At 38.0% G+C, this 12,932-nt stretch overlaps 1 protein-coding gene and 1 long non-coding RNA gene across 4 annotated transcripts in view; both read right to left on the reverse strand.

Moving 5' to 3' along the window:
• The window catches only part of LOC140513910 (uncharacterized), a 47,300-nt gene extending 42,043 nt beyond the window's left edge, over positions 1–5,257 (reverse strand). Inside the window, exons 1-2 of the long non-coding RNA XR_011970414.1 lie at positions 4,067–5,257; positions 1–3,522 (exon numbers count right to left, since the gene is read on the reverse strand). The exon at positions 1–3,522 is cut by the window's left edge and continues 42,043 nt beyond it. This is a non-coding gene — a long non-coding RNA (uncharacterized lncRNA). The remainder of the gene's footprint in view (positions 3,523–4,066) is intronic.
• Positions 1–12,932, reverse strand: part of FOXN3 (forkhead box N3) — a 511,610-nt gene that overhangs the window by 463,838 nt on the left and 34,840 nt on the right. The gene's annotated exons all lie outside the window — the stretch shown is intronic.

Genomic DNA, 12,932 nt, shown 5'->3' on the forward strand with positions numbered 1-12,932 from the left:
GGTTGAATCATCCTTGGGTCTACTGTATCATTCTATCTTCCCTCAGTAATCCCTCAAGTCTGGTTTAAATTCCTTGGGCAGGGAGTAAATAGATGGAGATACTCTTTGGTCCAACATGTGCCAAGGTCATCAAACCTGGAAGTACAAGAATAGCTGTCTGGTGTGGGAGAGAAGGAGGGAGGGTGACTGGAGGAGAATTGAGAAGCATTAGGCATTTAAACTGTTAATTTTTTATTTTGTACCCTGGTAACACAATGTAATTGTGATTTCACAGATTCCTTGCTGGTAGAGTTCTTCAAGTATGCTAGAAACTGATGATTAGTAAAAAACAAATCCCACCAGCAAAGACCAACAAGTAATTCCTTCAAAACCTCCACATACATTCACACTTTACTTTTACCTTTTATCCAAAGGCAAATTGCGACTGTCAGATGCACCCCCTCATTACTGTGTCCTGTTCTTTTTCAGAAGGGCTAATCAGAAAAGCCTACAGAGGGATTTAATCAGACTTTTTTTTTTTCTTCAAGTGATCTAATGTTTTGGTATGAAACTGCTGCCAGCTCACACTGGGTGGAAATTTAGCACTGTCAGCATTTAATTATTATTTTATCGCAGATTTCTTTACTTTCCTACAGGGAAGAAATAGCTAATTTTTTTTAAATGCACGGACTGCTTAGCTTTTAAAATCACAAGACACTGCCCTCATTATTTTGCTTTTTCAAAAATTACCAGTTCAGGACACAGGCTGTGTCATAGAAATGCTCTTCTAAGTTAATAAGAGGTAGCAGTATCATTGGTATCCATCACTAGAATCCTAAAACTACAGACTGTTACCGGGTTGTTATTATCTAAATTCTTTCTCCTTGGAATCCTTCATTCATGTTTACGTTCAGCATATATTCAGGCAATATTCAGAAAGTCCTTGCCCTCAGAGCACCTATATTCCTAAGATACAACGGGATGGGGAGAATATTGTTTTGTTCTCCCCACATTTGTTTTTCCTCCTAAGTGGGGGGAGAGAAAGACTAGAGATGTCTGTATCAAACAATAAACATGGGGTTTGTAATAGAAGAAAGCAGAGGCATTACCTTGCAGGCACAGGGCAGTCTCCTTCCACACTGCACCACACTGGGGATATGGGAAACACCTGGATCTAATAACAGCAGACTGCCCCAGTACCTATGTAAGTGGGTCAGAAATGACTTATAGGGTGCTGCTGTATCCTGGATTGAACAGACCCATACCTCATGGTGAGAAAGCAAGTGATGAAAGGGCAGTGGGGTAGTAAAGGCTGAGAAGAGACCACTTGAGAGTGATAAGTGCAAGTGTGCAAGTTATGGTACCTGCAGTGCTTGGTCCTGGGTCTTCTCGTCCTTGGGTCACCACTGCAGTGTGTGGGGCGTGTTCACAGGAGTCTGCCTCAGGCTGGGGTTGTAGCTTGTATTGCTCCAGAACCATACACAGGGCTCACCAAAATGGCAGACATTAAGGGATGATGAAAGCCATGGATATATCCAAGCAGAGGGCTTGCCTCTCTGAACTGTAGAAAATGAGTTACTCCCAATCCTCCATCACCTGGAAAGAAGGCCCAGTGATGGTAATCTGGTATACTTGACAAGGAAAGTAAAAAGAAACAGAGCAGTCCTCTGCAACAAGAACACTACCAAATCATAATACATGAGTATCAAAGGAAGGAAGGAAAAAAGGAAAGGAAGAAAGGAATCATTTTCTAAGTGTCGAGTTGAGATCAGTTTCCATTTTTCTATTCTACCTTATCCCTCATCAGTCTCATATGACTCTAAAAGGCAATCACATATCTAGCTAGTCTCAAAACAACCAAATGCAAATCCCAAACCCTAACAGTCAAAAAAGCAAACAAAAGCCAAAAATCCCTTTTTTTTACTCCATTTCATCTCAAATTACCATTACTTCTCTAAACTCAAACTCCCCAAGTTTGTCAAGTGTTCATTATGACTAGTAAATATTTATTGAGCATTTATTATGGGCTAGATACTGAGGTTTCAAAAATGAACCAAACAAGGTATCTGCCACAGGAGATACACATAAAAAGATATCTAGTAATACACAGGAACATGCTCATTTGTACTTGTATCCCCAGCCTAGCAGTGGTTAGCATAGAGGAGGCACTTAATACATACTGACTCCAGGAAGGAGGAGGAAGTATGTGTTGAGCACCTACTATGTGCTATCAACTCTGCTAAGAGCTTTTACAAATATTATCTCATTGATCCCCACAATAACTTTGTGAAGGTAAGTGATATTATTATCTCCATTTTACAGTTGAGGAAACTGAGGCAGATGAGTTAAGTAACTTGCCCAGGGTTTCACATCAAATAAGTGTCTGAGGCCATAACTGAACTCAGGCCTTCTGACTCCAAGCCCAGTGCTCTAGATAAATCTAATCCATACTAAAACAACAGCCAGTAATATTGTGCCTTTCTTGGATATCTCCCCCCTCCAACTACTAGACACAGGTGGGACTTTTTTAAAAAAGACTCTCAAACATGCATCAAACATCTCAAACATAACTATTTTCATCAGTGGCCAATTCTTTCTCCCCTTCCCTTTCTTAGCTCAAGACCCACATCCAGATATTTCTGATCCCATGTAGACATGTGTAATGACAAATATGGACCTAAAAGGAAAATATGGCCCCTTGCCAACATAAAATACAAGACTTATTTCTCTTAAATCACTGCCTAGTATGGTCCCAAAAGAAACAAAGATTCACACATAGGGAATAGAGGGCCTGGTCACCAGATGTTCTAAGTGCAGAGTTCCATGATAGAACATATCCAAACAGTTTCCCTTGGCCAGAAGTTCTTAAGAGATCTTAAAACCTTTTATATCATGAATCTTGTACCAACCAAATCTCTGGCAATCTGGTGATACCTATGGGCTACTTCACAAAGTAATATTTTTAAATATAAAATGAACTATGTGGGAATACAAAGGAAACCAATTATATTGATTAAAAAGTTGGTTTATTACCAATTGGTTATAGAATTTTAAGTTCATAGACCCCTGGTTAGAAACCCTTGCCCTAGGGTGTCTCTCTTGGAGGCAGAAGTCAACAAATAATCACTTCAGCTGAAGAGTGACCAGGATACATAAGGTGTTCTGGGCTACCCAGTTACTTCTGGAGTGGTGGCATCCTTGCTTCATAACTATAGCAATGGAGCAACAAAGATCTGGGGTCATATTTCTAGCTATGCAGAGACCAGAAGTGGATGTGACAGCTTGAACTTACCATTGGCTTCACTAGAACTTTCCCAAGAGTCATGGTCAAGTGTATGAAATAGGTAGGAAATCCACAACTGTATCTACAAAAAAGATCTCATAGATGAGAAGGTCTCATAGATGGATGTGGGCTACTCTTGGGCAAACAGCGAGGAAAGAATTGCACATTGTCCTCTAAAGGTTGTCATTTCTTTATTTCATCCTTCTTGGTATCTTCTCATGCTCCCAGTTATGGTGACCTAGTTTCCCTACAGTAGATATCTGAAGCAAAGAGGAATGAGGGGGAGAAGACTCAGTCTGGGGAGAAAGGAGCATAGAGGGATGAGAACCACCCAAATCCTAGGAGAACAGTCAACTAACTAGCTTATGTCTTTCCACTAAGATTTCCCGTCTGTTCTGCAGTCCCAGCTGTTGTCTGCTTTTTGATTCCTGGCAACCAATAGGGCCCACTTCCTCATTTCTGCAGCTGCACTTTCAGATTGAGCATTATGCAACAAATAGGTTTAAATTTATGACTCCCACAGAGGTCTAGACTAGGACCCAGACACACAGTTAACACATCTAATCCACCTCAGAGATCCTTAGTTTAAGCACCTACATTCTGTCCAAAAACCTTGGGTCATGTCTATACTTTGAAAGGCACTCCCCTCCCCAAATATTACGCAAGTCTGATCAAGGCAGTCATGCCATCTAAAAGGCTTGTGGGAAAGAAATGGAAATTGGATCCAAATTCACCCTCTTGTCTCTTAAAATCATAGCAAGTAGTTTCCAAGACGATTTCAAACCACAGTTACAACTGACTTACCTGGTGATCAAGCAGTGAGGTGGCCCAGTAGATAGAGCTCTGGACTTGGAATCAGGAAGACTCATCTTCCTGAGTTCAAATCTAGCCTCAGACACTTACTAGCTATGTGGCCCTAGGCAAGTCACTTAACCTGTCTGTCTTCTGTAAAGTTTCTTCATCTGTAAAACGAATTGAAAAAGGAAATGGCACACCATTTCAGTATTTCTGCCAAAAAAACCCCAAATGGGATCACACAACTGAAATGACTTAAAGAAGAACAACAAATCTGATGACCTCCAGGATAAAAGAATACAACCAAGAGCCAGTAAGGAATTTTACTCATAAACATAGCTACTCCTCTCATCAGTTAGACTATGCTATTTACCAAATATCTCTAGGGGGGCAACATGGTACAATGTCAAGAACAATGCCTCAAAAGTCAAAGGACTTGGGTTTGAATCTCAAATCTTCAAGCAGTTCTTGACACTACTACTAATGTCACTTTGGTTAAGTCACATACATAACCCCTCTTTGGCTTCAGTTTCCTCATGTGTGAAAAAGAAGGAGCTGGACGAGATATCCTCTGAAGTCCCATCCAGTTCAACATCAATGATCCCATATAGCTGCAAAGAAGGCAAACGTAGATTGGGCGTGAGGGAGTGGGCTTCCTCTTCCTAGAACATAACTAGAAAGGTTCTACAATAGGCTGGACATGGCGTGGACCCTGAAGTCTCTTTTGACTCTGAAAATTTATTATGGTGACCTGAGTTTCCAAAACAAAATCCTTCGCCCCCTGCTACCCTCCCCCATGATTTATGCACTATGATGACTTGGCTTGCCTAGTTGATGACAGTGCCTCACCTACATCAGCACATAGACTCGTATCTAGTTCCAGATGTGCAAAATATGGATGTGTGCACATTTTTATGAGTTCTTCACAATATGTCTTTTAGCCTGTGATTCTTGGTCTGTTGAAACTTTCAATCCTTCACAATGAATTTGTGGTCTGTTGTTCACTGAGCTCTATTCTCTCAGTCACTATTTGTGAGACTTCTGGGCTATTTCCACAGTTTATGGAGACCATACAGCAAACTAGCATCCTTCAACACTTGGGACATATATGGTTGCTATATATCTGATAACAAATAGTGAATTTCTATTGTGAAATATACTATTATGTTTTATATATAATATATAATCATACATAACAAAATAAATAATAAATTATACATATATGTTATATTATATAAGGAAATTCTAAGAATGAAAGTTACCAACACTATTATAAATAACACATGATAATATAAAGTATATGCTATATATTATATAATATATAATTATATGTAATGTATATGCTATATGTTATAAATGTACTATTTCAGTAAAATACCATGTTGCTAAAGTGCTTTAAAGTTTACAAAGTGTTTTCTATACAACCATCTTGTGAGGCAGACAATACAAATTTTAGTACCCTGTTTTTACAGATGAGGGAACTGAGGCAAAGGGAGAGGAAATAACTTGTCTTGTTGAATGGTTGCACTTCAACTGCTGTTTTTTGACCAACATACAATAATCAATGGATGTTCATTGTGATGAAACTAAGTCATCAAGAAAATGTTAAATTATGTTCAGTATAGAGGATATTTTAGTCTGCTTAAGGGAGCAGGGAAACATCTAATTCTTTGGTTTTTCGTATCATTTTGTCGATTTTTGTCTGTATTCATTTCTCAATTTCCCCTCCATCTAATTCCCCACAGAATCCTTGCTTATATAACCAGAGATGTTCTGGGGAATATGCGCATGGCACACTTTTAAATTTAATCTGCATTAATTGATATTTTTCCATCACTTTCTTAAGTGTTTAGACAATCATCAAAACAGTAAGTCAAACCCTTGATTTTTAGTTTGCCAACTTCAGAGCTGTAAATGCTCACACTGAAAATTTAAGGGCAGGAAATGTGTTCTGCCTTTTTTTGTATCCGTACCACTTATTAGCACAATGCCTAGTACATAGTCATTGTTGTTTAATTATTTCAATTATGTCTGACTTGGTAACCCCATTTAGGGTTTTCTTGGCAAAGATACTGAAGTGGTTTGCCATTTCCTTTTCCAGCTCATTTTACAGATGAAGAAACTGAGGCAAACAGGGTTAGTAACTTGCACAGGGTCACATAGTTAATAAGTATCTGGGGCCAGGTTTTAATTCAGATCTTTCTAACAGTAAGCCCTATCTTCTGTCTCCTGTACCACCTAGCTACTAGTACACAGTAGAAATGCTTACTAACCAAAAAGGCATAGTCAAACACACTGTATATAACAGTTTAGTCAACATTCTGCCTCCTTCTCCCAAGCCCACCACCTCTCTTTGATCCTCTAAGATTAATCATTTCATTTTTTCAGATGACTGATGTATTTTAATGTTGTTTTCATTTATATTATCAGCATACTGATTTTCCGGTTCTGTTTTCTTCATTTTGAGTCAGACAATATGCTGGTCTGGTCAGCCACAGGTGGACACCCCGTACATTTTAGTCTTCTTTGAGAACAAAAGACAACAGAAAGTAAGTAAGCAACATGCAGGACAGCCATATACATGGCATACAAAACGGATAAAAAGTAACAGCTTCAGAGCAAGTAGGTGGTACAGTGGACAGAGAACCAGACCTGCAGTTAGAAAGACTCATTTTCTTGTGCTCAAATTTTGACCTCAGACACTTCCTAGCTGTGTGAACCTGGGCAAGTCTCTTAACCTTTGCCTTAGTTTCCCCACCTGTAAAATGAGCTGGAGAAGAAAATGGCAAACCACTCCAGTATCTTTGCCAAGAAAACTCTAAATGGAGTCAACAAAGAGTCAGACAAGACTGAAATGGTCGTTGTGAAGATTAAATGAAGTAATATTTCTTAAACACTTTGCAACTTTAAAGCATCAAAATGCTAGCTATTTTCTTGCATAATTTCAAACTGCTTTTGGAATAGTTGGACAGTTTCTATGTAATCTATTTTAGAAAGATTTCCACCCAAAATAGTTCATATAAAAATTGTTTTGGTGCTGAAAAGGGAAATTTTATTTATCTGAAAAAACATGCAAAATTATACAATTCAGACCCAGAAAAGAATCACCTAATAATAATAGCCAGTGTCTATAAAGTGTTCAATAAAGTTCGCAAAATACTTTTTATATACATTGATCCTCACAACAACCATTTAAAGTAAGTGCTATTAATAGCCCCATTTTACAGATTTACATTTATTATACATTTACTTTTTTATAATATTACCATATTATATATATTATATTATGTTATAAATTTACATTTACTTTATTATACAATTTGAAGTTGGGGCTATTACTATTCCCATTTTACAGATGAAGAAATTAATGCTTAGTGAGGTTAAGTGGGTCACATAGCCCAAGGTCATACAGCCAGTAAAGAGTATGAGGCAGGATTAAAAATCAGTTCTTTTTAACTTTCAGCCCCACACCCTATCCTTTGAGATACCTAACTGGCTTAACTCGTTATTTGACAGATGAGGGAAGTGAAGACCAGAAAAAGATAATGATTGATCAGGATACACACATTATTAAATAACAAAGTCAAAATTCAAATCCAGGACCCCTAACTCTAAACCCAGGGCTCTCTCTACTAGAGTACACTGCTTCTCACCAAAATAGTGTATTGAACTACTTGATTCCCAACGCATGTGGAGAAATGAAGGGTCAAGCTGTCTGCTGATATCATCATATTTGTTAAGAGCAGACATGCCTAAAAATCCAGGTCATTTTTAAGGAAGTTCTAAGAATGAAAGCTACCAACACTCTAAGGTATTTTTGAAATTGGTTAACACACTTTCAAGCTTCATTCAATTAAATGCTTTTTTTAAAGCAAAGATAAAATGTGTCTTTTGGCTCTACCGGGCCCTCCCCCTTTTCTATCATTAGGTCCATCATCCGTTCTTTTTTTAGAATTAATTAGGAAATATAAATAGAAACCTGACATGTTTATATCAATTCAGAGTGCTGGTTAAACATGAGAGAACAGGGGTTAGGAACACAGAGGTGACAAATTTTATTTCTGTGATGACAAGCTGGAGTCTTCTTGCCAGCTGGCCCCAGGAAAAACCAAAAATCAAGTTTCTAATAGGAGGGAGGCATCTCAGAAGGCAGGGAGGTGACAAAGGCACACTGGGTCTGGCAGGCCATCTATACCATGCAAATAAGTCTATTGCTCTGGGTAACTGGATTGTGGCTTTAAATGCAAAGACATTTACAATTATTACTATTTGGGAACAGGCACTGTCAGCCTAGCACATGGAGGCAGTCAGAATAACCAGTAGGATCACTCTAAACTCTAACTGTGACCAGGAGAAACCATGGAGTTTATGGAAATACCCTCTTTCCAGGGTGTAAAAAAAGGTGATTGGGGTCGGGGGAGATTTACCCAGTACTTCTGAATGTCACCCAATATGCTATCCATTCAGTTTGACAGAGACAGCAAAGGAAATGAAGAATGATAAGAGATAGGGTAATGATTATATCAGCCACCTTGGGAAAGGTGCTGAGCTAGAGATATTTCACTAAAATAAAGAGAAACTTGGGAATAGATTTCTGGTGAGCAATCTCAAAGTAGATACAGTATGAATTAGAAATGGATTTCAGGGGCAAATAAAGTCTAATAAATGGCAGGTCACTCAAAAATGAAATATCCTAAAATCCAATAGAGTACTGTAAAGTTTGTCATCAATAATTTAACAAGAAGAGAACTTATACTTGGCAAATATTTAATTTAAAGTATGTTTACTGATTTGTTCAAATGGGAAATATATAGTATATTAGATACACACTATATATGTGTGTGTATATATAGTATATATGTAAATAAGTAAATATATGTACATATATTTAAATTATGTTAATATATATTAAATATACGTATAGCATGTTAAATATATTAAATATATGTGATGATATATGGTAAATATATGCATTAAATATACACATATATATCCATATATATGTGTGTGTGTTATACGTATGCATGAGTGTACATGTATATGTAACCTCAAGGGAAAGGAAACCTGGGGTACTGCAAAGAGAGCTAGCCTCTGAGAAAGAAGAATAACGTTCAAGTTTCACCTCCAATACACAGTGACTATATGGATCCTGGGCAAATTGCTGAACCTCCTAGTGTCCCTGGCCACTTTCTAAGGTTAAAAAGCTACAAAGTCCATGCATCGTCATTCATGGTCCTCCATGAATGAAATCACAGGTCCGGGAAAAAATGCCCACCCAAAAGTACATGCACATCTTTTTCTCCCTTCTGACCAAAATGTTCCAGGAATAATAAATGCATTTAGGCTTCTCTGTGTCCCGGAAAATGAGGAAAAAAATTTCAGAAACTTAGGAAACATTTTTGTTGTCATTGTTTAGTCCTGTTTCAGTCATGTCTGACTCTACCTGACCCCTTTTGGGGTTTTCTTGGCAAAAATACTGGAGTGGTTTGCTGTTTCCTTCTCCAGCTCATTTTACAGATGAGGAAACCAAGGCAAAATAGGGTTGAGTGACTTGTTCAGGATCACACAGCTATTAAGTGTCTGAGGCCAGATTTGAACTCAGTGACTCCAGGCTCTGTGCCACCTAGCTTTTTTTTCTTGGTTTTTAACTGCTTCTGAGTACACAGACCACCAAGTTTCTCCATATCCCAAAAGTGTGTATTCGGATCTGGGGATTAAAAAATTAAAAAATGAACGTCTCTGCCCTCAAAGGGCTTATATTCTTATATTCTAAATGTGGGGCTATAAGGCATCAAGGACCTTCATGAATTCAATAACAAAGCACATTCTCTGTAACTTTTTGCAGAGGAAGAGTATGGCAGAAGAGAATCAAGCTACCTAGTACTACAGCAAGTTTCTGATCTTTATTATCAAAAGCAGAGGAAGTTCAATTTTCTAGAGGAGTCACAAGAAATCTTCTCAGAAAACATTAGCCAAATTTTTGACTGGACAGCCTGAGGTTTGTGTGAATGAATATAATTCCAGGTCTTATAATTACTTCCCCTTACTAATTCACAAAACGTTAGCTGAAATTTCCCATTTTTCAGCAACCCTCATGTTAATCACAAAGGTCCTAATTTCACTTTGGAAATTTCTTACTTCGGTTCACAGCTCTTGCCCCACACAAAAGCTGAGAGAATCACTGTCTGATCCCATTATCCTAGCCTGCCCAGATACCTTTCAAAATAAATGAAGGATGTTTTGTTTAAATATCTTGAAAAGAAAAGAAGCAGAATCCAAAATGGAACCTTTAGAAAAACTATCAACTTTTACTGAGCCTTGTCCCAAAAGTCCACAGAGACTCCAGGTTACTTTCTACCAGGCAAATCTCCATCACTAAGTACAGTTTCCACCAAATGGGAAGGCCTCTAGGGTTTTCCCTATCTCATAGAAGACCCAGGTCTTCAAGCATTATAGTCTATATTTTGCCAGACTGGGGAATCTCTTCTTAGTTCTCTCTTTTCCAATTGCTGACCTTTTCCAATTAGCTTCCAAAAACTTTCCAGGAGCAGGTCTTTCAATTTCATGACCTCTTGACAATGACACCAGGTTTAGAGATGATAACTATAATTCCTGGTGTCCTTTTTCCCAATGGCCCATCTAAGGAAGTAGGAGTTCTCCATCACTGGAAGTCTTTAAGCCCAGATTAGATCAGTACTGCCAAACTGAAATATGCGGGCCACATTATCAACACACATAATGACATATGAATATTTTTGATGTTTTATTGCATTTTGATTTATTTTGTTAAATATTCCCTCATTATATTTTAATCAGTCTCAGGTGCCCTTGGGAGCCTCATGGGCTGTGTCTAACATAACCACTCTAGATGACCACTTTACAAGGGATTACAGAAAGGATCCCTTTTTAGCATGTGGTTGATTTAGGTGGGCTCTAAGATTTTGTCATTTTGTGATTTTGTGACCCCTAGAAAGGGGTCTTCACACTAAAAGGAGCATTTCCCACTTTTTTTTCTTCAAAGAAACTAATTAAATTTTTATTTGGTTAGGTTTTTTTAATTTTATTATTATTATTTTTTAATGTTTTACAATCACTGCCATAAAATTAAGATTTTATCCCCCCCACACCTACCCCCACTACCCCCCTCCCTCCCCACGACCACATACAATTCTGTATAGGTTCTACATATACTTTCCTATTGGGTACATTTTCACTATAGTCATGCTATGTAGTCGAACTAAAATAAATGGAAGAAATCATATAACAAATCAAAACATGATACACAAAAACACACACACAAACATGATCTGCTACATTCTGCGAATGACTTCCATATTTCTTTCTCTGAGTGTGGAAGGCATTTTGCCTTAGAAAACCACCATTGGGATTTTTTTAAAAATAAGTTCTTGCATTATTACGAAATTCCAAGTCTACCAGAAAAAACTCTCGCACACTGTGGTCGTTGCTGTGCACAAAGTTCTCCTGGTTCTGCTCCTTTCACTCAGCATCAGATCATATAAGTCCTTCCAGGCCTCTCTGAAGTCTTCTTGTTCATCATTTCTTATGGCACAATAGTACTCCATTACATTCATATACCATAATTTATTCAGCCATTCCTCAATTGATGGGCATCCCCTTGACTTCCAGTTTTTGGCAACTACAAACATTTCCCACTTTTTTTAGGAACCCCAAAACATCTTCATTTCTCTCTTAAGTGCTTATGAAACAACAAGCTATTGTTTGTCCTTCGTTCTCAGAGAGGACCATGAGATCAGGAAGATGATGCCATGAATTGGTTTTAAGTGAGGGAGGGCTATGCAAAGTCATCAGCCTCATTTTCTCCTCCAGAGTCATTTGGGTCCAGTGGCCATATATAGATCAGGAGGACTGGAGATGGCCCTCATTAGCAAGAAGCAGGATGGAGAAGAAGACAGAGTTGGCTTTGGAGTCAGGAGACCCTGGGTTCCATTCATGTCTCTACTTGACTATTCCACTATTTGACTTCTTAGTGCCCCTACACAACTTTCTAAGACCTCTAGGTAGATAAGAGTGCTGACCTTGAAGGCAGGATGACCTCAAATCCATCCTCAGACACCCTTTGGTAGCTGTGCTATCTTGAGAAAGTTACTCTGTTTGCCTCAGTTTCCTCAATTGTAAAGGGAAAATAAAAACAGGACCTATCTCACAGGGTTGTGAAGATGAAATATTTGCAAAAAGCACTTAATGCAGTACCTAGTACATAGTAGGAACTACATAAATACCTCTTTCCTTCCTTCTTTTAAAAGAAATAGAAATTGAAGATTTTTTTAAAACTGTTTGAAGTTACTGTATTCACTCACTCATGACAAAGATAATAATATTTTCAGTTCAGTCATGTCTGACTCTTTGTGACCTCACTGGGAGATTTCTTGGCAAAGATACTGGAGAGGTCTGCCATTACCTTCTCTAGCTCATTTTGCAGATGAGGAAACTGAGGCAAAGAGGGTTAAGCAACTTGCCCAATGTCATACAACTAGTAAGTATCTGAGGCCAGATTTTAACACATGAAAGATGAGTCTTCTTGATTCCAAGCCCAGGGCTCTCAATCACCTAGCTGCCCTAATAGTAATAATAGCTGGCATTTATATAGCACTTCAAGAGTTGCAAAGTGCTTTTATAAACATTATTTCATTTAATCTATACAACAATACTATTATTATCTCCATTTTATAGATGAGAAAACTGAAGCATTAAGAGATTAAGTGACTTGCCTAAGATCATCAAGACAGTAAATGTTTGAGAGAGGATTTGAACTTGGGTCTTTTCTGACTTCAGACTCCATTTTCTATCCATCTAGGTCACCTAGTATAGTCTATAACCCCTCTCTTCAATATCT

The sequence above is a fragment of the Notamacropus eugenii genome, chromosome 7 (assembly GCF_028372415.1).
Source record: "Notamacropus eugenii isolate mMacEug1 chromosome 7, mMacEug1.pri_v2, whole genome shotgun sequence".
NCBI lineage: Eukaryota > Metazoa > Chordata > Mammalia > Diprotodontia > Macropodidae > Notamacropus > Notamacropus eugenii.